Consider the following 25509-nt stretch of genomic DNA (forward strand, 5'->3'; position numbering starts at 1 on the left):
TCCTGTCCTCCCTACCAAAAGACCTCAGAGGTCACCCCGTAGTGGGAGCTACGTTGGCTGTTGTGCGGAGGTTGTTCCACTGCACACACATTGCTCCCCTGCCGTCACCAATGACTCCGGTTATAGGTAATCCAGACTTCCCACCTGGATTTACCAACAAGAAACTGCGACAGTTGACAGTGGTGGGGAAACAGCGTCTGGGAGAGGTGTGGCCCTCGGGAGGGCTCCCGACCACGCAAACTGTCGCCGAGCTTTCTGACCCTCCGCTTGACTTGTTTAGTGCTTATCAACTTCGTCACTTTCTTCTGGCCATACAAAGGGCCCCCTACACTCCTAGAGACCTGACGCCCTATGAATCCATCTGTCACAAAAAGGAACCTGTGCGACACACCCTCTCCCTCCTGTACAACCTATTAAGTAGTCAGGAGGAGGAGTCGACCCCACCATTTATCCACAAATGGGAGAGGGACTTTGGCATCACATTTACCCCACAACAGATAGGGAAGATCCTGACATTAGTACATAAAGCTTCCATCGCAAACCAATATCCAGAATCAGGATACAAGATAGTCTCACGCTGGTATAGAGTCCCATACCTTCTGAATAAAATGAATAGATCGATCCCGGATGTTTGTTGGAGGTGCAATTCAGATACGGGGACCATGGGACACATTTTCTGGGCATGCCCGGCCTTGAGGAACTTTTGGGTGGAGGTGACCGGGACGATAAAAACTCTCAGAAATGTAGATATCGCAGACAACCCAGCAGCGTGCCTTCTACACTTGACCTAACAGCCTGTTCGAAAATACAAAAAAACCCTCACGATGCAACTCCTGAATTCCCACACTGTGGAGGCAGCCTCAGCCCCCATCCAAGGTGCTGTGGTATTCCAAAGTCAATCATATTCTCCGGATGGAAGAATTGCCCGCCACCCTTCACAACACTGAAGAGGCATTTAGTGTTACATGGAGGCCCTGGAGGTATTTTACTGGTACTTGAGACTACATTCGGGAGGTGAGCAGCGCCCCTGTCCCAGAAAAAGACTGAACATCTAACGTTTACCTACGTAGGCCATGTCTGCCCTGGGTGGCATTCCCCCCCCCCTCCCTTTTTGTCTTTATTTTCCCCGCCGCCACCCCCCCCCCCCCCCTCCTCTCTCTCCGTCTTTGCACTCTCTTCTTTCCCCGTCCTCCCTTTTGACTATGCCATGTCTCCTTACCAGCCTTTGGGACCCAGAAGAACCCCAGGGTTCTGGACACGACCGGCTCATATTTTACTCTGGTTCACATAGGTCACGATAAGCTGGCTCGCTGTGGTCCCAGTTGTTCTCCATGATTACATTTGTCCGAATGGAGCTGCATTAGTTATACTGTACTACATGTCCGAGGTGGGGTTTCTCTCTTTTCTACATGAAACTCTAGGACTCCCCTCTGAGAACCCAGAGTTATTTGGCTGCCTATTTTTTGTTACCATGTAATTGTGAGCCTGGGTCATGCTGTATGGTTGACTGTTATATTTACGTTGTTCTACTTATACTTAATAAAAGAATAAAACAAAAACAAAAATAAGTCAATGCAAACAACTTAAAAAAAAAGCCTATGGCATCGAGAAATCCCAGGCGGTCTCCCATCCAGGTACTAACCAGGTCCCAACCCTGCTTAGCCTCTGAGATCAAATGAGATTTGGCTCTTTCAGGGTGATGCAGCCATAGTAGATTTTTTCAGGCACGCTCAACCCTCTTGACAAACGCCAAGATGGTCACCTTGGGAAACAAACAAAAAAAACAAGTCAACGCCAACAACATAAAAAGAAGCCTACCGCACCTAGTATTTCCAGGCGGTCTCCCATCCAGGTATTAACAAGGCGCGACCCTTTCTAGCCTCTGAGATCAGCGGAGATTGGGCGCTTTCAGGGTGATGTGCCCATAGGCAATCTCTTTGGGCACTCTCATCCCTCTTGAAAAATGCCAAGATAGTCACCCTGGAAAACAAGCGAAAAAAAACAGGTCAACGCCAACAACATAAAAAGAAGAATACGGCACCTGGTATTCCAAGGCCGTCTACCATTCAAGTACTAACTAGGCCCAACCCTTCTTAGCCTCTGAGATCAGAAGAGATAGGGTGCTTTCAGGGTGATGCGGCTGTAAGCGATCTCTTTAGGCACTCTCAACCCTCTTGACAAATGCCAAGATGATCACTTTGGGAAACAAGCGAAAAAAACAGGTCAACACCAACAACATAAAAATGGAAAACCCAGGCGGTCTCCCATCCAGGTACAAACCAGGCCCAACCCTGCTTAGCCTCTGAGACCAAACAAGATTGGGCGCTTTCAGGGTGTTGTGCTCATAGGCAATTTCTTTGTACACTCTCAACCCTCTTGACACATGCCAAGATGGTCACCTTGGGAAACAAGGGAAAATAAAACAGGTCAACGCCGACAACATAATGAGAAGCCTACGGCACCTGGTATTCCCAAGCTGTCTCCCATCCAGGTACTAACCAGGCCCATCGCTGCTTAGCCTCCGAGATCAGATGAGATTGGGCTCTTTCAGGGTGATTTGGCCGTAGGCACTCTCTTTGGGCACTCTGAAGCCTCTTGACAAAGGCCAAGATGGTCACCTTGGGAAACAAGCTAAAAAAAACAGGTCAAAGCCAACAACATAAAAAGAAGCCTACGGCATCCAGTATTCCCAGGCGATCTCTCAATCAAGACACTAACCAGACCAGATCCTTCTATGGCACCTGGTCTTCCCAGGCAGTATCCCATCCAGGTACTAACCAGGCCTGATGCTGCTTAGCCTCTGAAATCAGATGAGATCGGGTGCTTTCAGGGTGATGTGGCCATAAGCGTTCTCTTCAAGACACGCCCAACCCTCTTGACAAACGCCAAGATGGTCGCCTTGAGAAATAAGCAAAAAAAACAGGTCAAAGCCAACAACATAAAAAGAAGCCTATGGGCTTACAGCGGACCCTAAAAGATGGGACCCACTAGCTCTGTCATGGTTCGGACGCTGTAATGTGTTGAAGATGAACGCGATGCCACGACTTCTGTATCTACTACAAGCCTTACCTATCAAAATACCCCAGACTTTCTTTCATGCAATTCGCTCAATCTTTATCAAGTTCCTCTGGTGCGGAAAACATATGCGTATTGGTAGGGCAATGCTATTGCGACCGAAATTGCGGGGAGGTATTGGCTTCCCGGACCCTGCTCTATATTACACAGCGACGCACATGACACCGGTGGTTGATTGGTGCCGGTGTTCTGCCATATACTGTCCGGCCATGATATAGTGTCTGCGCCGTACTGCGCATGCGCAGTACGGAGCAGACGAAGCTTCGGAAAATCTCAGAATCTGAACGGCGCCTGCGCGGTGAGTGGAGGTGGTAGCTCCACCATCCAAGCGGACATAGGGTTGTGAATATTAGAGGGCCCCTCGCAGGCGAGCTTCGCTCGCCACGCTTCGGGCTCTTTTATATTCTTACTCTATGTCCACTTGGATAGTGGGGATAGAACCTGGACTCAGTGCGCAGGCGCCGTTCATGCTCGGCAATTTTCGGAATCTGTGTTGCTGTGTACTGCGCATGCGCAGTACACAGCGGACACTATCCGATGGGGGACCATATGTGATAAGACACCGGCATGGGGAACTGAAGCTATGGGTCAAGCTAGAGCAGGAGATGGCGCGGGTTCCACTGGCTGGTCTGCCTTGGGCGGGGAGGCCATTGGAGCCCTGTGTGACTACTCACCCGTTAATTGGCCCCTCGCTCGCCGAGATGGATAGTTTTTTTCACCTTTCCCACCTGACTAACTTCCCTTCTACTATGACCCCAATTATTGGACATCCTAGATTCCCTCCGGGCCTGTCTGACCAGGCCTTTACCAGGCAAGCCCCGAAAGGGCTTTTGAGAGCAGCCCTATTTCTTGGACCCACGGGCTTGATTCCCATTGGGACCATACTGCTAGAGCAAGTACCTGTTGCATTGGATAGCTGGAGAGCTAGACAGCTAATCCATTTCATCGGATCACTACCTAACCATTCGTTCTTCTCTAGACAATTCCACCCCTTCGAGGAACTTTGCCCAATTCGTGGTTCCCTCTCTAGGTCCTACCAAATCCTGACAGACGCACAATCCTCCACGGATCCACCCTTCCTAGCTAAATGGAAAAGGGACTTACAAACTACATTCTCCAAACCACAGAAGGACAGAATACTCTTTTTCGCCCATAAGTCGTCACTCTGCAGTAAATATCAGGAGATCTCATATAAGCTGATCACACGCTGGTATCATACACCGGTGGTGTTGGCCAAAATATTCCCCGGTCAATCTGACCGCTGCTGTCGCTGTGGGCAACAGGCTGGCACCATTCTCCACATTTTCTGGGAATGCCCTAAATTACAAACATTCTGGCAGCCTGTCCTGAGACTCATCCACAAGTTCACAGACATTTCCTTAGCCAATGATCCCGCAGCAGTTCTTCTCAATCTAACTCCTATGTCGAGAAAGCGTTATCATAAGTCCTTACTTTAACATCTCCTCAATGCAGCTAGGGCCTGCATCCCAAGTCAGTGGAAAGAGCAATCTGCTCCAATGGTGACCCAGTGGTTCGCAAGGGTAAATGATATTGAACGAATGGAAGACCTGACTGCCACAATGAAGGATAAAATGGAGGAGCATGGGAACAGATGGTTCTACTGGACCCAGTTTCGCTTTTCGGAAGAATACCTCCGCGAGACATAGTAAGCTCATGGTGATCGTTGGAGATCGCTGTTCCAAACGTTGGACAGCTGATGAGCTGGTGAGCCGAGGGCATCTCTTGCTCCCTGGGAGGGGACCCCACCCTATCCACTCTACCCACGACACCTTCTTTTCCTTTTCTGCCATTTCCTTCCCCAATCTTCTCTTTCCCCTTCTCCCTCCTTTCAGTTCTACTATTTCCCTTCTTAACTCAAAAAAGGCAAAAGAAAATGGTATGTTCCGACCCCATTTGACTACTACACAATACTCTTCCCCTATCTATGGATATCTAAACTCTTCGAGGGTAGCAGGGCTAGTATCAATAATATTTTAAGTGGTAGAGGATCCCAACGAGATGGAGCTTTAATCTCATCTTGATATGACCGCAAAGCTGTACACGTGCTATTCTCCTCAGACTTCTTACCATTGGCTCTGATGTCCATGCAATATGATCGTTTGTTTGTAACTATTTGTATAACACATTCTGTGAAGTTGCCTTTGCATTGTATGTCGCATACTACTAAATAAAAAAATAAATAAAAAAAAGAAGCCTATGGCACCTTGTATTCCCAGGCGGTCTCCCATCCAGGTACTAACCAGGCCCGACACTGTTTAGCATCTGAGATCAGAGGAGATCGGGTGCTTTCAGGGTTATGTGCCCATAGGCAATCTCTTTGGGCATTCTCAACCCTCTTGACAAATGCCAAGATAGTCACCTTGAGATACAAGCGAAAAAAAACAGGTCAATGTCAACAACATAAAAATAATACGGCACCTGGTATTCCATCTCCCATCCAGGTACTAACTAGGCCCAACCCTTCTTAGCCTCAGAGAAGAGAAGAGATAGGGCTCTTTCAGGGTGATGCCGCTGTAAGCGATCTCTTTGGGCACTCTCAACCCTCTTGACAAATGCCAAGATGGTCACCTTGGGAAACAAGCAAAAAAAAAAAAACAAATTAACGCCAACAACATAAAAAGAAGCCTACAATAACTGGTATTCCCAGGTGGTCTCCCATCCAGGTACTAACCAGGCCCGACTCTTCTTAGCCTCCACGATCAGACGAGATTGGGTGCTTTCAGAGTGATGTGGCCATAGGCAATCTCTTCAGGCACTCTCAACCCTCTTGACAAACACCAAGATGGTCACTTTGGGAAACAAGCGGAAAAAAAACAGGTCAACGCCAATAACATAAAAAGAAGTCTATGACACCTGGTATTCCCAGGCAGTCTCCCATCCAGGTACTAACAAGGCCTGACTCTTCTTAGCCTCCAACATCAAACGAGATCGGGTGCTTTCAGGGTGATGTGCCCGTAGGCAATCTCTTCAGGCACTTTCAACCCTCTTGACAAACGCCAAGATGGTCACCTTGGGAAACAAGCAAAAAAATAAAAAATAAGTCGGAAGCTAGAGACAATAAGGCCCGAGTCCTCAATTTAATCCATGCGGCGCATGTACAGGGAAGGCCCTTGCTTATGTTGTCAATGAACGCGGAAAAGGCCTTTGACAGGGTGGCCTGGCACTTTATGCAGGCCACCCTGGAACATATAGGTCTTGGCTCCAAAATGATGAGCTGGGTAATGTCGCTTTATTCCACGCCGTCGGCAGCGGTACGGGTGAACGAGTGGTGCTCGGACTCTTTCCCCATCACTAATGGGACGAGGCAGGGGTGCCCTCTGTCTCCCCTAATTTTTATTCTGACACTGGAACCACTTATGTGTCACCTTCGGAATGACCCGAATATTACTGGCATATCCAAACCCTCGGCACACCACAAAATTGCGGCGTACGCTGACAATCTAATTTTTTCCATCTCCAATCCACACATTTTGCTTCCCAATATACTTGCGTCTCTACAGCGATACGGCAGCCTATCAAACTATAAAATTAATTGCGCCAAGTCAGCTATATTGAATATATCGGTCCCGGATGGTGAGGCCAAGAGGCTCCGCTCCGCTTTTCCATTCTACTGGGCTGAAAAATCTATACGTTACCTGGGCGTTGACATCGCAGTGGATTTAGTGCAATTGTACCCGCTTAATTTTGTCCCTCTCCTGAATAGACTGAAATCTGATTTGGGAAACTGGCATGCTTTAACACTGACCTGGTTCGGGCGCTGTAATGCATTCAAAATACGCGGATCTTATACATGTTCCAGACATTACCGATCCGGTTACCCCCAATTTTTTTCAGACAACTGCAGGTGCTGCTCCGGGACTTTATTTGGGCGCGCAAACCGCCCAGAGCCCGTTTGCAATTGCTTGCCAGACCAAAGGACAAGGGGGGTCTGGGTCTCCCAGATCTCAGACAATACTACAGAGTGACTCTGCTAGCGAGAGTCGTTGATTGGCATTGTAATGGCCCACACAAGCAGTGGGTGGAGATGGAGATTGAGGATGGATCCATTCCCCTATTGACCTCCCCGTGGCTCCTGTCCTCCCTACCAAAAGACCTCAGAGGTCACCCCGTAGTGGGAGCTACGTTGGCTGTTGTGCGGAGGTTGTTCCGCTGCACACACATTGCTCCCCTGCCATCACCAATGACTCCGGTTATAGGTAATCCAGACTTCCCACTGGGATTTACCAACAAGAAACTGCGACAGTTGACAGTGGTGGGGAAACAGCGTCTGGGAGAGGTGTGGCCCTCGGGAGGGCTCCCGACCACGCAAACTGTCGCCGAGCTTTCTGACCCTCCGCTTGACTTGTTTAGTGCTTATCAATTTCGTCACTTTCTTCTGGCCATACAAAGGGCCCCCTACACTCCTAGAGACCTGACACCCTATGAATCCATCTGTCACAAAAGGGAACCTGTGCGACACACCCTCTCCCTCCTGTACAACCTATTGAGTAGTCAGGAGGAGGAGTCGACCCCCACCATTTATCCACAAATGGGAGAGGGACTTAGGCATCACATTTACCCCACAACAGATAGGGAAGATCCTGACCTTAGTACATAAAGCTTCCATCGCAAACCAATATCAAGAATCAGGATACAAGATAGTCTCACGCTGGTATAGAGTCCCATACCTTCTGAATAAAATGGATAGATCGATCCCGGATGTTTGTTGGAGGTGAAATTCAGATACGGGGACCATGGGACACCTTTTCTGGGCATGCCCGGCCTTCAGGAACTTTTGGGTTCCCAGCAGCGTGCCTTCTACACTTGACCAAACAGCCTGTTCTAAAATACCAAAAAACCCTCACGATGCAACTCCTGAATGCCGCCCGGGACTGCATTCCCGCACTGTGGAGGCAGCCTCAGCCCCCATCCAAGGTGCTGTGGTATTCCAAAGTCAATCATATTCTCCGGATGGAAGAATTGACCACCACCCTTCACAACATGGAGGTATTTTACTGGTACTCGAGACTACATTCGGGAGGTGAGCAGTGCCTCTGTCCCAGAAAACGACTGAACATCTAACGTTTACCTACGTAGGCCATGTCTGCCCTGGGTGGCATTCCCCCCCTCCCTTTTTGTCTTTATTTTTCTTTTTTTCCCCGCCGCCATCCCCCCACCTCCTCTCTCTCCGTCTTTGCACTCTCTTCTTCCCCCGTCCTCCCTTTTGACTATGCCTTGTCTCCTTACTAGCCTTCGGGACCCAGAAGAACCCCAGGGTTCTCCATGATTACATTTGTCCGAACGGAGCTGCACTAGTTATACTGTACTACATGTCGGAGGTGGGGTTTCTCTATTTTCTGCATGAAACTGTAGGACTCCCCTCTGAGAACCCAGAGTTATTTGGCTGCCTATTTTTTGTTAGCATGTAATTTTGACCCTGGGTCATGCTGTATGGTTGACTGTTATATTTATGTTGTTCTATTAAATAAAAGAATAATAAAAATAAAAAAAATAAGTCAATGCCAACAACTTAAAACTAAAGCCTATGGCATCGAGAAATCCCAGGCGGTCTCCCATCCAGGTACTAACCATGTCCCAACCCTGCTTAGCCTCTGAGATCAAATGCACGCTCAACCCTCTTGACAAACGCCAAGATGGTCACCTTGGGAAACAAACAAAAAAAACAAGTCAACGCCAACAACATAAAAAGAAGCCTGCGGCATCTGGAAAACCCAGGTGGTCTCCCATCCAGGTACAAACCAGGCCCAGCCCTGCTTAGCCTCTGAGACCAAACAAGATTGGGCGCTTTCAGGGTGTTGTGCCCGTAGGCAATTTCTTTGTGCACTCTCAACCCTCTTGACAAATGCCAAGATGGTCACCTTGGGAAACAAGGGAAAAAAAACAGGTCAAAGCCAACAACATAAAAAGAATCATACGGCATCCGGTATTCCCAGGCGATCTCCCAATCAAGACACTAACCAGGCCAGATCCTTCTATGTCACCTGGTCTTCCCATCCAGGTACAAACCAGGCCTGACGCTGCTAAGCCTCTGAAATCAGACGAGATCGGGTGCTTTCAGGGTGATGTGGCCGTAAGCGTTCTCTTCAAGACACGCCCAACCCTCTTGACAAACGCCAAGATGGTCGCCTTGAGAAACAAGCGAAAAAAACAGTTCAAAGCCAACAACATAAAAAGAAGCCTATGGCACCTGGTATTTCCAGGCGGTCTCCCATCCAGGTATTAACCAGGCCCGACACTGTTTAGCCTCTGAGATCAGATGAGATTGGGCGCTTTCAGGGTGATGGGGCTGTAGGTGATCTCTTTGGGCACTCTCAACCCTCTTGTTAAACGGCAAAATAGTCACCTTGGGAAACAAGTGAAAATAAACAGGTAAACGCAAACAACATAAAAAGAAGCCTACGGCACCTGGTATTCACAGATGGTCTCCCATACAGGTATTAACCAGGCCGTACACTGCTAGGCCTCTGAGATCAGATGAGATTGTGCGCTTTCAGGGTGATGTGGCCATAGGTGTTCTATTTAGACACTCTCAACCCTCTTGACAAATACCAAGATGGTTATCTTGGGAAACAAGTGAAAAAAAACAGGTCAACGCCAACAACATAGACCCTGGTGGTCTCCCATCTGACCCAGACCCTGCTTAGCCTCTGAGATCGGGCGCTTTCACGGTGATGTGACCTCAGGCTATCACTTTGGGACATACTCAAAACTCTTGACTGATGCTAAAATGGTCACCTTGGGAAACAAGCGAAAGAAAAACAGGTCAAAGCCAACAATATGAAAAGATTCCTACGGCACCTTTAATTAGGTACTATCCAGGCCGGACCCTGCTTAGCCTCTGAGATCAGATGAGATCGGGCGCTTTCAGGGGGATGTGGCCGTAGGAGATTTCTTTGGGCTCTCTCAGCCCTCTTGACAAATGCCAAGATGATCACCTTGGGAAACAAGCGAGAAAAAAAAACCATGTCAACGCCAACAACATAAAAAGAATCCTACGGCACCTGGTATTCCCAGTTGGTCTCCCATCCAGTTACTAATCAGGCCCGACAATGCTTAGCCTCCGAGATCAGACAAGATCAGGCACTTTCAAGGTGATGGGGCCATAGGCAATCTCTTTGGGCACTCTCAACCATCTTGACAAACGCCAACATGGTCATCTTGGGAAACAAGCGAAAAAAACCAAGTCATTGCCAACATTGGAGGCTAAGCAGGGTTGGGCAATCAGTTTCCTTGCCTGAAATAGGCATCTCAGAACTGCCATCTGGCTACTTCCCGGGTTTCCAACTCCTTCAACTAATCCCAGGAGACAATACTTCGCCTCCATCCTGGTGGAGGTTCCAAACACCCGATCAATGGTTCCTGTCACCTCTGTCCAGTAGCGGATCAACTTCGGGCATCTCCAAAACATGTGCATCATGTCTCCCCCCATGTTCCCGCACCGGGGGCAACTTGCGTCCGGCCGTTCGGCAAAACTGAAAAAGTTTACGAGGAGCATAATAGGTTCTATATAATAAGAACAGATTTGACATCCTCTGTGAGGAGAGCCACAATTCACCACAGACAGGATTCCTGTGGCCAATTATAGCTCAGGGGAGTTTAGTACACACCTCACACTATATAGGGCCGCCAGCGTGGCGGCCTTGTATAGGGTGTTGCGGTGGTCAGGGAAAGAGGACGATAGGCAGGGACAGTGTCTTTACTGCTTGAGAACCTAGCACTGTTACAGTGGGTGTTATGTGCCTCCTGCACAGTACACACCTGAAGCTACCCTTTATTACTGGTGTTCAATTTCTGCAATACATGCATCTGCAGTGCAGAAGTTAGAGTGGGTGTTGTGTGCCCCCTGCACAGTATATACCTTATTGCTGGTGTTCTGTTTCTGTAATACAGGAACCTAGCACTGTTACAGTGCTAGGGTGTACAGAGAAGCTGGTATATATAGAAGACTACAGCATACAGAAGAAAGGCTAGTGAATACAGAATAAAGACTCGTGTATGTAGATAGGCTTGAGTATACAGAGATGCTAGAGTAAACAGTGAGGCTGGGGTACACAGAGAGGCTAGTTTAAAGACAAATACAAAGATGTTAGTGTATATAGAGAGGTTAGTGTATAGAGAGAGTCGAGTGTATACAGAAAGGACAGTACATATAGAGAAGCTAGTGTATACAGAAGGGGTATACATCAAAGCTGACATTCTATAAAGAAGACTGGGTAGTGTATACAGAGAGTCTAGTGGGTACAGAAGACAGGCTAGTGTATTCTAGCTAGTTTTTACAGTCTAGTGTATACAGAAGACAGGCTGTGGCATACAGAGAGTTTAGTGTATTCAGAGAGTCTAGTGTATACAGTCGGCGAGTGTATACATAAGACTGGCTAGTTTGCACAGTGTTTACAGAGATGCAAGGGCGTACAGAGAAGCTGGTATATATAGAAGACTACAGCATACAGAAGAAAGGCTAGTGAATACAGAATACAGAAGACTCGTGTATGTAGATAGGCTTGAGTATACAGAGATGCTAGAGTAAACAGTGAGGCTGGGGTACACAGAGAGGCTAATTTAAAGAGAGGCTAGTATATACAAAGATGTTAGTGTATATAGAGAGGTTAATGTATAGAGAGGGTCGAGAGTATACAAAAAGGACAGTGCATATAGAGAAACTAGTGTATACAGAAGACAGGCTTGGGTATACATCAAAGCTGACAGTGTATACAGAAGACTGGGTAGTGCATACAGAGAGTCTAGTGGGTAAAGAAGACAGGCTGGTGTATTCTAGCTAGTTTTTACAGTCTAGTGTATACAGAAGACAGGCTGTGGTATACTGAGGGTTTAGTGTATTCAGAGAGTCTAGTGTATACAGTCGGTGAGTGTATACATAATACTGGCTAGTTCAGACAGTGTTTACAGAGATGCAAGGGTGTACAGAGAAGCTAGTATATATAGAAGACAGAAGAAAGGCTAGTGAATACAGAATACAGACTCGTGTATGCAGATAGGCTTGAGTATACAGAGATGCTAGAGTAAACAATGAGGCTGGGGTACACAGAGAGGCTAGTTTAAAGAGAAGCTAGTATATACAAAGATGTTAGTGTATATAGAGAGGTTAGTGTATAGAGAGAGTCGAGTGTATACAGATAGGACAGTGCATATAGAGAGACTAGTGTATACAGAAGACAGGCTTGGGTATACATCCAAGCTGACAGTGTATACAGAAGACTGGGTAGTGTATACAGCGATTCTAGTGGGTACAGAAGACAGGCTGGTGTATTCTAGCTAGTTTTTACAGTCTACTGTATACAGAAGACAGGCTGTGGTATACAGAGGGTTTAGTGTATTACAGAGATGCAAGGGTGTACAGAGAAGCTGGTATATATAGAAGACTACAGCATACAGAAGAAAGGCTAGTGAATACAGAATAAATGCTGGCTTCTACGGAGAGGCTACCACTACGGAGATGCAGAACACTATCTAGAGTATATAGAGAGGCTAGATTATACAGAGAGGCTAGTGCATAGAGTGAAGCTATTGTATATAGAAGCCTGGTTAGTGTATACAGAGAAGCTAGTGTGTACAGAAGAAAGGCTAGACAGGCTATAAAGAGAGACAAGTTTTTACAGAAGACAGTTTGGGGTATACAGAGATGCTAGATTATACAGAGAGACTAATGTATACAGAAGACAGGCTAGGGCATACAGAAGACAGAAGACAGGCTAGTGTATTCAGAACATAGGCTAGTGTATATCGAAGACCGGCTATTGTATGCAGAAGACCGGCTAGTGTAAACATGCTGGTGTATATAGAGAGGCTAGTGAATTTAGAGGGTAGGCTAAGTGATAACAGAAGACAATCTGGGCTATACAGAGACATTTCATCATTTCATCTAGCTCACATCTCTAATGGAATACAGAGAAGCTAGTATATAAAGAAGACTACAGCATACAGAAGAAAGGCTAGTGAATACAGAATAAAGGCTGGCTTCTACGGAGAGGCTAGTGTATGCAGAACACTATCTAGGGTATATAGAGAGGCTAGATTATACAGAGAGGCTAGTGCATAGAGTGAAGCTATTGTATATAGAAGCCTGGTTAGTGTATACAGAGAAGCTAGTGTGTACAGAAGAAAGGATAGACAGGCTATAAAGAGAGACAAGTTTTTACAGAAGACAGTTTGGGGTATACAGAGATGCTAGTTTATACAGAGAGACTAATGTATACAGAAGACAGGCTAGGGCATACAGAAGACAGAGGACGGGCTAGTGTATTCAGAACATAGGCTAGTGTATATCGAAGACAGGCTATTGTATGCAGAAGATCGGCTAATGTAAACATGCTGGTGTATATAGAGAGGCTAGTGAATTTAGAGGGTAGGCTAAGTGATAACAGAAGACAGATTGTCTATACAGGCTATACAGAGACATTTCATCATTTCATCTAGCTCACATCTCTAATGGAGTTTGTCTCATTGCCATGTTATGCCTTTTCATTCTTATGCTAAATATAGATCACTACATGATTTTAATCATCCACATCAAGCATGCAATAAAACTATCATACATATAAATAAACCATGTACTCTTTTGCTCTATTTTGCATATTTGTAATTCTCCACATCAACTGTCACATTGAGTATGTGACAGTCCTGACACACCATCCTGACTTATTTTTCTTTATTTCTTATTAGAAATAGAGAGTACTAACTCAAAATCCGGTTAAATCTATTCACTTCGATGAGTTCTACCGCTAATTGTACGGTAATGCAAAATGTTCACAAACCATCCATTTGCTACCAGACATGCTGCACATACTAAGAGTAATGTAACTATCGCTCGCTAACGATGTAAACAGTTTTATTACTTTTCTGACATTAACCGAGTATCTCTGACATTAACTGAGTATCTCTCTGCACTATGATCTTAATAATAATAATAATAATAATAATAATAGGATTGTGTAATGCAAAGATCAACTAGTCTAATATAAGCTTTCTCATTGGTACCGGCATATCCTTTAAATTTAGACTAACGCAACTATTTCTCGGCCATTTTCAAGCTAAGCTTTCAATCTCTTACCTTTGAACAGCGATACTTCCTCCCTACAATATTAAGCCATTTAAATGTCCTATTGGTCGCCTATATTATACAACTCTCTGAAAAGCCTATATGTAGAGAATAAAACTAGTCTTACATCTTAATAAAACTGTTTTATTGCTCAACCAGTATCAGCTGTCATGACAAATAAACGTTTCCATTGTTTGACTCTATTTTCTGTATTACTTCTTTTTCTCCACCTTAACTGTCACAGTTAAAACACGGTGACAAAACATTTCTTTTTACCGCAGCAAAATGTGAGAAAAGTGAGAAAATATTATTATTATATTATAGAGATTACTATCTCTAAATCATTGAAATGTGAGAAAATATTATTATTATATTATAGAGATTACTATCTCTAAATCATTGTAAACCTAACCATAGTTATAATGTCTACAGCTAATTTTACGTTAACGCAAAATTCACACAAAACCATCTTTTTAAAACCTTTACGCATTAAGAGTAATGCAACCATCTCTCGCTACCTCTATGCAATAGGATTCTCTTTCCAGTGGAAACGGAAAACAGTCAGTGTAAGCCGTCTTCGTGCGTAACAAAATTAATGGAACGATTTACACGTTGGAATTTGCAAGCTACGTCAATTTACTCTTAAATAATGTACCTTTGCAACTATCCCTTGATCCCTTTTGTGTATTCACTATATCTCGACCTATATATACTGCCTCAATATTTTCGCAATTTGTTTTGCTATACTTATTATTATTATTTTATAGAGATTACTATCTCTAAATCATTGTAATAAGTTATAATGTCTACAGCTAATTTTACGTTAAAGCAAAAGTCACACAACACCCTCTTTTTAAAACCTTTTACACACTCGCTACCTCTCTCGCTACCTTCATGCAATAGGATTTTCTTTCTGACTCTATTTTGTATATTACTTCTTCTCTACATTAACTGTCACACTGATAACCATTTGTAACATACAACACTTGCAACACATTTTTTAACAGCAGCAAAATGTGAGAAAAGCAGTGGGACGGTTTACTTGATTGAGAAGTGGTTGCAGTAGCAAAGCATAGCAATACAGTTTGATTACATTACATTACATTACATTGATTACATTAATAACACATAACGCAACTATTTTACATTCACATCATGCATACATCCTAATGTAAGCTGTCTATCACTATTAATGTTCATGGTTACTGATATATTTTGCCGATAACCAGTGGAAACGGAAAACAGTCAGTGTAAGCCGTCTTCGTGCGTAACAAAATTAATGGAACGATTTACACGTTGGAATTTTCAAGCTACGTCAATTTACTCTTAAATACCCTTTAGCTGCTTAGCTCACACTTTGCTGTATGTAGCCGCGTTTACATGTAAGTAACCAATGGGGATTGACATTTCATGTCTCACATCTCTAATGCAATTTGTCTCTTTGCCATGTCATACTTTGCCAGTTATTATACTTTCTCATCCGATAGAAACCTAGTCGTTGCTGATATTTCATGATTACAGCAATCATCTAATTGCTATTCCGACATTCTGCCTTGGTATTACTTTGCAACGCTCTATTGAACAATGTAAAGGTAAGCTAGATATTTTGTGTATTTCTACTTAAACTCGACCTGTATATACTGTCTCAATATTATCCTTTCTAATTTTGCTAAATTAGATTATAGAGTTTGCTATGTCTAAATCCAGGTTACCTACTCACCTTTATTGCGTATACTGCTAATTTTAGGATAATACAAAACCATCTTATAGCTTCGTTACACGCTGCACATATTAAGAGTAATACAATGCTACCGATGTGAACAGTTTAATTGCTCTTCTCACATTTAGCTGTTATCTCTCTGCTATAGGAAACTGAATTGGTACCACAACGATCACTCATCTAATATCAGTCCACTCAGTGCTTTTACATTTAGAGTAATGAAATGATTTCTCAGTCATTTTGAAGCTACTGCAAACAATGCTTCCGATCTCTTTTCAACTGCAATACTTAATCCCTGCAATATTAAGTAATATTTAGCTGCTTAGCTCACACTTTGCTGTACGTAGCCGTGTTAACTATATTAATGGTAACCTGTAAGTAACCAATGGGGATTGACATTTCATCTCTAATTCACATTCACATTTCTAATGCAGTTTGTCTCTTTGCCATGTCATACTTTGCCAGTTATTATACGTTCTCATCCTTAAAGACACGTAAGGATCCTCAAAACGATAGAAACCTTGTCACGTCGTCGCTGATATTTCATGATTACAGCAATCATCTCATCTAATTGCTATTCCGACATTCTGCCTTGGTATTACTTTGCAACGCTCTATTGAACAATGTAAAGGTAAGCTATATATTTTGTGTATTTCCACTTAAACTCGACCTGTATTTCGACTGCAATACTTAATCTCTGCTATTGCAGAATATTTAGCTGCTTAGCTCACACTTTGCTGTACGTAGCCGTGGGGATTGGCATTTCATCTCTAATTCATATTCACATTTCTAATGCAGTTTGTCTATTTGCCATGTCATCCTCTGCCAGTTATTATCCTTTCTCATCCTTATGCTATACACTTTTTAACAGCACCAAAATATGAAAAAAGCACTTTACATGTTTCAGAAGTAGTTGCATTAGCAAAAAATAAAGTCCTGTCTTCTTTACACGCTAGCTTTTCTGTATACATTAATCTCTCTGTGTACACCAGCCACTCTATATAGAGTTCCACTCTCTGTCTTCTGTATACACGTGCCCATAATCTATATACACTAGCCTGCCTTCTTTTTACAATAGTCTCGGTGTCCCAGCCTCTCTGCATACACTAGCCTCACTGAATTCCCCAGACTGTCTTCTGTATACACAAGCCTATCTGTAAAAAAAATAGCCGGTCTTCTGCATACTCTAGCCTCTCTGTGTAACACAGTCTCTCTCTGGATTCCCTAGCCTCCATCTCTGCATATCCAGGTCCTTCCTCTGTATAATCTAGCCTATCTGTATACACTAGCCTGTCTTTTGTACAAGTTAGCCTCTCTGTAGCCGGTCTTCTGTATACACGAGCCTCACTGTCTACTCTTGGTTGTCTTTTGTATACACTAGCATCTCTTTATACATTAGCTCTCTGTATACCCAAGCCTCTCTGTATACACTAGTCCACCGGTATACACTAGCAAGTCTGCATACACTAGCCTCTCTTTGTAACCCAACTTCTCTCTCTGTATACTTTATCCTCCATCTCTGCATACCCAGGACGTTCTTCTCTATAATCTAGCCTATGTGTATACACTAGCCTGTCTTTTGTACACATTAGCCTCTCTGTATAAACTAGCTGGTCCTCTGTATACACTAGTCCGTCTGTATACACTAGCAAGTCTGTGTAACCAAGCCTCTCTCTCTGCATACCCTAGCCTCCATCTCTTGCATAAACCAGGACCTTCTTCTGTATAATCTAGCCTATCTGTATACACTAGCCTGTCTTTTGTACACATTAGCCTCTCTGTGTAAACTAGCCGGTCTACTGTATACACTAGTCCATCTGTATACACTAGCAAGTCTGCATACTCCTGCCTCTCTGTGTAACCCAGCCTCTCTCTCTATCTGTATACCCTAGCCTCCATCTCTGCATACCCAGGACGTTCTTCTGTATAATCTAGCCTATCTGTATAAACTAGCCTGTCTTTTGTACACATTAGCCTCTCTGTATAAACTAGCCGGTCCTCTGCATACACGAGTCTCTCTGTATACCCTTGGATGTCTTTTGTATACACTAGCTGCTCTTTATACATTAGCTCTCTGTATACCCAAGCCTCTCTGTATACACTAGTCCGTCTGTATACACTAGCAAGTCTGCATACACCAGCCTCTCTGTGTAACCCAGCCTCTCTCTCTGCATACCAGGTGCCGTACTCTTCTTTTTATGTTGTTGACATTGACCTGTTTTTTTTCGCTTGTATCTCAAGGTGACTATCTTGGCATTTGTCAAGAGGGTTGAGAATGCCCAAAGAGATTGCCTATGGGCACATAACCCTGAAAGCGCCCGATCTCCTCTGATCTCAGAAGCTAAACAGGGTTGGGCCTTGCTAGTACCTGGATTGGAGACCACCTGGGAATACTAGGTGCTGTAGGCTTCCTTTTATGTTGTTGGCCTTGACCTGTTTTTTTTTTCACTTGTTTCCCATCTTGGCGTTTGTCAAGAGGGTTGAAAGTGCCTGAAGAGATTGCCTACGGGCACATCACCCTGAAAGCACCCGATCTCGTTTGATGTTGGAGGCTAAGAAGAGTCGGGCCTTGTTAGTACCTGGATGGGAGACCGCCTGGGAATCCCAGGTGTCATAGACTTCTTTTTATGTTGTTGGCATTGACCTGTTTTTTTTTTCGCTTGTTTCCCAAAGTGACCATCTTTGTGGTTGTCAAGAGGGTTGAGAGTGCCTGAAGAGATTGCCTATGGCCACTTCACTCTGAAAGCACCCAATCTCGTCTGATCTTGGAGGCTAAGAAAAGTCGGGCCTGGTTAGTACCTGGATGGGAGACCACCTGGGAATACCAGTTATTGTAGGCTTCTTTTATTTTTTTTTCAAATAACTTTTTTATTATTATAAGATGAAACATTACATATCATTCACTTCAATACAGCAGTGGCGGAGCCAAAGGAGAAAAAAGGGAACATACAATAAGAGCTTATCGGCCTACAGAATATAGCCACTTGGAGTAGGTACAAACCAGGCCAGGCAGAGCTATCCACAGGCAGTATGTTCTGCAACATATGTAAGTCAGGGATAAAGTCCAACCAATAATAAACTAGTCCTCAAAACTCTACAGCCAGTGAAGAGTGGCATTCCGAGGATACAGGTATCGACTAAAAGTGTAAGATACTTGTACTACAAATTAACCCAGTCAAACACCCTCCCTTGGGGGGGTTTGGAAGAAAGATAGAAATAAGAGAGGAGAAAAAAGGGAAAAAGAAAAAGAAGAAGGGGGGAAGAGGGGGCGAAAACAGGGGGATACCAAAAAGGGTAGAAAGAAAGGCAAGGAGGAAAAGGAGGGAATAGAGGTGGGTAGTCATCCGAAATATTCCGCTTGCCTGTCAGGGTCGATCGCCCTTAAGAGTCCAGGGATTCTAAACCACGTCATGCGCTTCCAGCCGGTCCTGTATCCTGGCGGTCATCCTCTCCATAAGCTCCACGTCTCTAATTCGAGCGTATAATGCATCCGGGGTAGGGGGGTGCGTCCTTTTCCAATGAAGTGCAACAAGACACCGCGCTGCGGTCAGGATATGTCGGGATAGTTTCTGTAGGGATCTGGACAGTTTGGGGAAAGGGACTCCCAATAAAAAGTGCTTGGGGTTCAAGTCCAGGGGTTGGTCCAGGACACTGGCCAGGAGAGTACGGACTTCTGTCCAGAAGGGGACTATACAGGGGCATTGCCAGTATATGTGCAGGAGGGTGCCCTTATGCTCCACACAGTGCCAGCACCGGTCTGTTGTAGAAGGGTAAATAGCGTGTAGGACATCCGGGGTCATGTACCAGAAGAATAAAATTTTGTATGCATTCTCCTGGTAGAGCGTACACATGGAGCTCTTGGATGCCTGTGATCAAATCACCCGCCATTGCTCCTCCGTGAACACTTCACCCAGAGATTCCTCCCATTTAAGCATATATGCATGTTTGCCTTTAAGACCCATAGGAAAGGCGTTAAGTATTTTATAAATATCTGAGATCATCCCTCTCTGTGCCGTACCTGCTGAAACAACTATTTCAAATGAGGTAGGTGGGGAGAAACGGAGGTCTGATGAGATGGTCTGGGCAAAGTGACGGATTTGTAAATAATTATAGAATCTCTGCCGGGGGAGGTCAAACCGAGATTGGAGTTCATTGTAAGTCAGTAGTCTCCTAGATCTGGGGTCCACCAGAGATCTCAGATGGAAGAGGTTCCGGGAGGACCAAGGGTGTTGCATCTGGCGGGATAGGCTATCTGGCACTTGAGGGTTGGATATAAAAGAGGTCAGGAGCGATTTATCCGAGGTCAGGCCAAACGCCTTGGAGGACCTACGCCATAGGCTCTGCAGATGGGACATGGGGCCCAACAGTTGGGACTGGGGAACCAATGCCGTCGCACTCCAGAGCATACTGTTAGGGTGTATAGGGGCCAACCACCGGGATTCAATTTCCGACCAGCGGTTGTGAGACCTCTGGGTAAACCAAGAAGCGACCGCGCGGAGTTGGGCAGCCTGATAGTACCTGACTAGATCCGGGAACGCTAACCCCCCATCCGATCGGGAGGCGGTCATGACCGAGCGAGGTATTCTGTGCCTTTTATAGTTTCACGTGAATCGAAGTAGGTCCCTTTGCAATTTTTTCAGGTGGGAAGAGGGTATGGGAATGGGGAGGGTCTGAAAAAGATAGAGGAGTTTCGGGGAGGATTGCCTTTTTCACAGAGGCTATCCTACCAAGAAGAGAAATTTGGTGTTTCCGCCATTGTAAAAGCAGACGCCTAATATCTCCATAAAGGGATGGATAGTTTGCCTGATAGACGGAGGTATAGGTTGGGGTGATGTATACCCCCAGGTACCGAAGGGAAGTGGACTTCCAGTGGTAGGGAAAGTTAGATCGTAGATGGTCCACCTCCGGCGGTGGGATGTTAATTGGAACATCCGGGCCGGGGATGTCTGCCGCGGTGTCCCTCGATCCCCCGGTCCGTGCTGGTGGCTCGGATGGGCCCTGCGGGCTGGAGAAGGAGCCCGCGACGGTGCGGTTGCGGCCGCCGGCGCCATTTTGGGAGGTCTGTCGGTCGGGACCTCCGTCGTTAAAAAGAAGGACCGGAGGTCCGTGGCGGTGCCCAACGGGGTAGCGGGAGGTCCCCTGGAGCTGGAGGACCTTGTGGCCCTGGATTTCCCCATCGGATGGGGCTGGATTATCCCCGTAGGTGCAGTAGAGCGGAGGCTGGAGGGAGAGCGAGAGGATTAGGCTGCCATCCGGGTCGACTTCCGGTCACGCCCTGTAGGCTTCTTTTTATGTTGTTGGCGTTGATTCGTTTTTTTTTTTTGCTTGTTTCCCAAGGTGACCATCTTGGCATTTGTCAAGAGGGTTGAGAGTGCCCAAAGAGATCGCTTACAGCAGCATCACCCTGAAAGAGCCCTATCTCTTCTCTTCTCTGAGGCTAAGAAGGGTTGGGCCTAGTTAGTACCTGGATGGGAGATGGCGTTGGAATACCAGGTGCCGTATTCTTCTTTTTATGTTGTTGACATTGACCTGTTTTTTTTTGCTTGTATCTCAAGGTGACTATCTTGGCATTTGTCAAGAGGGTTGAGAATGCCCAAAGAGATTGCCTATGGGCACATAACCCTGAAAGCACCCGATCTCCTCTGATCTCAGAAGCTAAACAGGGTTGGGCCTTGCTAGTACCTGGATTGGAGACCACGCGACCGCGCGGAGTTGGGCAGCCTGATAGTACCTGACTAGATCCGGGAACGCTAACCCCCCATCCGATCGGGAGGCGGTCATGACCGAGCGAGGTATTCTGTGCCTTTTATAGTTCCATGTGAATCGAAGTAGGTCCCTTTGCAATTTTTTCTGGTGGGAAGAGGGTATGGGAATGGGGAGGGTCTGAAAAAGATAGAGGAGTTTCGGGGAGGATTGCCATTTTCACAGAGGCTATCCTACCAAGAAGAGAAATTTGGTGTTTCCGCCATTGTAAAAGCAGACGCCTAATATCTCCATAAAGGGATGGATAGTTTGCCTGATAGAGGGAGGTATAGGTTGGGGTGATGTTTACCCCCAGGTACCGAAGGGAAGTGGACTTCCAGTGGTAGGGAAAGTTAGATCGTAGATGGTCCACCTCCGGCGGTGGGATGTTAATTGGAAGGGCTTCTGACTTCGACGCGTTAAGTTTGTAGCCCGATAGTGCACTGTAACGATCTAATTCCATATGCAGGTTGGGCAGGGATATCCTGGGTTGGGTAAGGGTAAGAATTACGTCGTCCGCAAATAGCGAAATCTTAAATTCCTGGCCTCGCACCAGAACCCCTCTAATAGCTTGGTTCCGCCTAATGGACGCCGCCAGGGGTTCGATACAGAGGGCGAATAGCAAGGGTGACAGCGGGCATCCCTGACACGTACCGTTGGAGATGGAAAAGGGCGAAGAGGTGGCAAAGGGGGTCTTCACTTGAGAAGATGGGTTGGAGTAAAGATGTTGTATGGCCCGCAAAAAAGGTCCCTCCATCCCTATGTGGGTCAGCGTGGCGAACAGGAAGGGCCACCCCAATCTATCAAATGCCTTTTCTGCGTCCAAACTTAGGAGTAAGGACGACACTCCCTCCCTGTTCGCCACGTCGACCAGGTCTATTACCTTCCGGGTGTTATCCCCTGCTTGGCGGAGGGGGACAAAACCCACTTGGTCCTTGTGGATCAGGGAGGGTAGGACCCTGTTAAGGCGCAGAGATAACAATTTAGTAAAAATTTTCAGGTCTGCGTTCAACAGCGCAATGGGTCTATAATTCGCGCAAAGGCTGGGGTCCTTATCTGGCTTGGGGATTAAGGTAAGGAAGGAGCGTTGCATATCCGAGGGGACGGGTGTATTCTGTAGAAAAGCGTTAAAGAGGCTACTCATGTGCGGGGTCAGGAGGGGGGAAAATGCCTTATAGTATTCGTAGGGCAGACCGTCCGGACCCGGGGATTTATGTGCGGGGAGGGATTTGATGGTCCGTTCCACTTCTTCCTCCGTGATGGGCATGTTCAAAATGAGCAAGTCCGATTCACTAATATTGGGGATGGCGCTGTCGGACAGGTACTGCTGTATACGCTGCGAAATCTCCACCGACACAGGGTTACTAGGGATGTCAGGACTATTATAGAGCTCCGCATAAAAGACTGCAAACGTATCAACTATGTCTTTGGGGTGGGAAACAACCGCTTTAGTTTTAGTTTTGATCTGGTGCGGGGCGGAGAGAAGAGTTTTGTCTTTGAGCTTCCTAGCTAAGAGGGAGTGTGCCTTATTGCCCCTATCATAGTACGTCTGTTTGATCCTCAGCAGAGCTTTCTCAACCCGGCGAAGCGCCAGGTCCGCAAGCGCCATGCGCAAATTGACAATTTTCCTAAGGAGTGGCACTGTCGGTGAGGCCTGCAGTTTCTGTTCTAACTGTCTAAGTTCCTTCTCGGTGTTTAGCTTGGTGGCCGCGACATCCCGCTTCAAGGCCGAGGAAAGCGCAATGCATCTACCACGCATTACCGCCTTGTGGGCTTCCCACACAGTGGGGAGGGGGACGTCTGGGGTCAAATTCTCAACAAAATAGTGGCGCAGGGTCGAGGCTAATTCCGATTGGGAGGGAAGGTGCTGCAGAAGGAAAGTGTTCAGCTTCCGGGGGGCCTAAGTCCAGGGTGAGTAAGATCGGGGCATGGTCCGACCAGGAGATCGGCAGGATAGACGCGCCACGCATCGCTCTCAACGTAGCATTATTGGTAAAGAAATAATCAATACAAGAGTGCATATGGTGGGGGGCTGAGTAGTATGTGTACTGCCGATCCCCAGGACGGAGAGCTCGCCAGGCGTCAAACAGTGCATAACGGCGAGTAAGCTGCCGAAAAAGCCTCGAGTCCCGGAGGGCTCTGGGCAAGGGCACGCGGGTGGGCGCCATCTGACGATCAGCCGTGGCCGAGTGAGCCAAATTAAAGTCTCCCCCCACCACCAGATAGCCGTGGTCCTCTTTAAATAAACGTGCAAAAACCCTGGAGAGGAAGCTATGCTGATGGACATTAGGAGCGTATAGCGTACACAGGGTAATCGGTCGTGACTGCCACGTACCCTTAAGTATCAGGAAGCCCCCCCCGGGGATCGCTGTAATGATCAGTATAAGTAAATGGTGCTCCTTGTCGGATCAGGATAGCCACCCCTGTTCTCTTATGGGACCCCGAGGATTGATACGCAAGCGGGAAGCTCCTGGAGGCGAAGGCAAAAGATCCCCCCCTGTCAAAATGCGTCTCCTGAACCAGGACAATATCTGCCCCGACTGTTTAAACTCCCTTAGTGCCAGATGCCGTTTCCGGTTTGAATTTAGGCCATGGACATTCATGGATAGAATCTTAGCCATCAGTCAAGTCTGGGGGGGGGGGGTAGGAGTGCGGTCTGTGTCTAATAAATCTTACCCGGTAGCAACGTTCAAGAGGGACCGCCAGGAGCCAGGAGCAGACGTGTTCCGTTCGTAGGGCCCCGTCACTACGTTTCCAGTCCCTGCAGACAGCGGAATGATGACAGAGGAGAGAAGAGAGGGGGAGATAGAAAGAGAGAGAAGGGAGAAAAACGTTACAACAACAAGAAAGGTATCGCAAAGAAAACATGGGCCCATAATTGGACCAAACATAGGGCAATATTCGACGCCGGGTAAAAAGGTCATCCGGGTCTGCACGGATTCCCAGGGGGCCACCCGACCCAGCGCACAAGGCGTGGGCCCGGCGGCCGCATAGGAGTCCAGGTCTCCTCATTTAGGCCCTAAGGATGAATAGAAGAGTGTAAATTGTGTAAGAACTTGAACAGGAGCAAAATCACTAAAAAAAAAACAACCCAAAAAAAAGGGTAGGGGGAGGGTCGTGAGAGCAAGGAGGAACCCACTCTCCCGAGTCTCCCAACCATCAGCCTAAGTGCAGAAATTTGTTGATAAGGCACCAAAGGGGAAGGGGTAATGAGTGCAACTGGAACCAGGGCAATACAACGTCCGAGCACTAAGCCGCTGAGTGGTCAAGGACGCTGCGGAACTTCATCTCCACCGTCCATAGGTCGCAGAGGGCCAACCAGGCATCGATGAAAGAAGAAAAGAGTCATTTGGAAAAAAGGAAGGGCTGGGATCTTCAGCCAGGGCCCTGTCGCTTAGACTTGTTTTGCGTTTCCCGGTTTCTGGGTCATTGGCGTGAAGGAACCTTCTGCCACAGCGTCGGAGGTGTGGGTTGAGTAGCGATAAGGTCCCAATCGGGGATCCGGGGGGGCGGATGCCCAGATCTTCACTGAAAGTCGGCAGATCTTCAGGATACCGCAGAGAGGCCGATTTGCCCTGATGTTTGGCAGTGAGGCTAAATGGGAAACCCCATCAGTAAGGGATCTGGGCATCTTGCAGGGTACGGAGCAAGGGTTGGAGAAGTCTACGTCTTTGCAGCGTAATCCAGGAGAGGTCCGGAAAAAGTTGCACTGGGTGGTTCCGGAAAGTCACCTCACGGACTAAACGGGCTTGTCTCAGGATATCCTCTTTAAGGTGGAACGAGTTGACTCTACAGATAATGTCCCTGGGGCAAGAGTTAGCATTTTTGGGGCGTAGGGCCCTATGAGCTCTGTCCATCTCAATAAATTTAGTGGGGGGTTCTCCAAGGAGAGTGT

At 46.4% G+C, this 25509-nt stretch overlaps 7 pseudogenes; 2 read left to right on the plus strand and 5 right to left on the minus strand.

Annotated features, from left to right (window-relative positions):
* Nucleotides 1-2450: 2450 nt before the first annotated feature.
* Nucleotides 2451-2569, minus strand: LOC143958341 (5S ribosomal RNA; annotated as a pseudogene).
* Nucleotides 2570-2729: 160 nt separating this feature from the next.
* LOC143958828 (5S ribosomal RNA) lies at nucleotides 2730-2848 on the minus strand (annotated as a pseudogene).
* Nucleotides 2849-5287: 2439 nt separating this feature from the next.
* On the minus strand, nucleotides 5288-5406 carry LOC143958552 (5S ribosomal RNA; annotated as a pseudogene).
* A 312-nt stretch (nucleotides 5407-5718) lies between these two features.
* On the minus strand, nucleotides 5719-5837 carry LOC143958398 (5S ribosomal RNA; annotated as a pseudogene).
* Nucleotides 5838-10085: 4248 nt separating this feature from the next.
* LOC143958719 (5S ribosomal RNA) lies at nucleotides 10086-10204 on the minus strand (annotated as a pseudogene).
* Nucleotides 10205-18162: 7958 nt separating this feature from the next.
* Nucleotides 18163-18281, plus strand: LOC143958537 (5S ribosomal RNA; annotated as a pseudogene).
* Nucleotides 18282-18593: 312 nt separating this feature from the next.
* Nucleotides 18594-18712, plus strand: LOC143958421 (5S ribosomal RNA; annotated as a pseudogene).
* The last annotated feature ends 6797 nt before the right edge of the window (nucleotides 18713-25509 follow it).

Source organism: Lithobates pipiens, unplaced genomic scaffold, assembly GCF_037356315.1.
Source record: "Lithobates pipiens isolate NorthernLeopardFrog02 unplaced genomic scaffold, aLitPip1_a1.2 Scaffold_61, whole genome shotgun sequence".
Taxonomy (NCBI): Eukaryota; Metazoa; Chordata; class Amphibia; order Anura; family Ranidae; genus Lithobates; species Lithobates pipiens.